General features: G+C 41.9%; 1 protein-coding gene across 6 annotated transcripts in view; it reads right to left on the minus strand.

Moving 5' to 3' along the window:
* Window positions 1-1,346, minus strand: part of LOC107718733 (glutamate receptor ionotropic, kainate 1-like) — a 69,444-nt gene that overhangs the window by 36,330 nt on the left and 31,768 nt on the right. The window lies entirely within an intron of this gene.

A 1,346-nucleotide genomic window follows, 5' to 3' on the forward strand; every position in this document is an offset into this window, starting at 1 on the left:
AAGCAGGGTGCGATCTACGGGGGAGCTAGGGGGAGCTCGGCTCCCCTTAATAAGACATGGGCTCCCCTGAAAACGTGATTTGTGAAATTTTGGGTGGTCTCAAAAAATATTGACAATGTGTTATTTTGACTTGCAATTTCAGTTTTGTGTAATGTGATCATCGTGGATTATTATGTGTAAAATTGCAAAAATATCATTCATTCATGCATGATGGCGATTTAAACCTAATTCACTTCAATAAAAATAACTACATGCTATTCTTGTCATGAGCATCAAGGTGTGGGGGCGCTGCGGTGCAAATTCCACTCATGTTTAGTACATGTTAACTCAAAGATTCGTAGAAAAAATATAAACGCTGGACTCTGTGGTCGATTCTGTGTTAAGGTAAGGCATGTTATTCGCAATTATGTGTTGTGGCTGGGTTGTTATAGGTCTGCGTGACTCTCGATGTCTTAGGCCTAATTGAACGGAGGAATTATGGTATTCTTCTGTAGCCTGACCAGGGGCGTGTCTACGTGTTGGCCAGGGGTGGCACCGGCCCCCCCTGAAATTTGGCTGGCCACCCCAGGTGCCCCCCCTACCAGATGTATTGCGATAGACCTATCAATTCGTGTCAATAAAGTATAATAGGGTAAATCCTGTATAGTGATTTATCCTATATAGTGCTTGCATAAAGCAAGTAGTGCATACACTTGTAGCTGTTATGTATCTTTGTAAGTCATTGTAAGCCCTCTTTTGAGGCACGCGCAAGCGCACGAACCCCCCCCGTTATAAAAAAAAAAAACAAGTGGGCTCTCCCAAAGTCCACGGTATAGTTCGAACACTGCTCTTCATGCCATTATTTTCTTTGCTGTAAAAGATGAAAAGGAGCCCTAAGCCCTTGTTAGCAGTTCACAAATCACAGTTGTGCAAACATTAAGAATTGGCTCCATTTCAATTCATATGTTGTAATTTTTAACCAAATTGGCCACAATCCACAGGAAGTTGAACTGGAATTTGAATTTCAGAAAGTAGAATTTCCTGAATTACTTAAAGCTGCAGTCCGTAAGTTTTGCCACTTTGTCGCCATCTCTGTTTGAAAACCTGCAATTGCAGCTGTGTGCGGAATTATCTTCCTTGTGTGGGTTGTGCGGCAGCACGGCTCCAGCGGATGAATCTAATGTTTTGAGGAGAATGTGTTGCTTTCATTCACCTCACTGGTGTGGATATTGTACTTAGGAATCACAGATTCTAGCCTACGTCCTCGAATATATGACCCAAATAAGAATTTTCACCGTATATTGTCATCTGAAAAAGTAAGTAACAAGTCTGCCACGTTTGTTCTGACCAACTGAGGAAAAAAGCAT

The sequence above is a fragment of the Sinocyclocheilus rhinocerous genome, unplaced genomic scaffold (assembly GCF_001515625.1).
Source record: "Sinocyclocheilus rhinocerous isolate Xijiao unplaced genomic scaffold, SAMN03320098_v1.1 scaffold1655, whole genome shotgun sequence".
Classification (NCBI taxonomy): Eukaryota; Metazoa; Chordata; class Actinopteri; order Cypriniformes; family Cyprinidae; genus Sinocyclocheilus; species Sinocyclocheilus rhinocerous.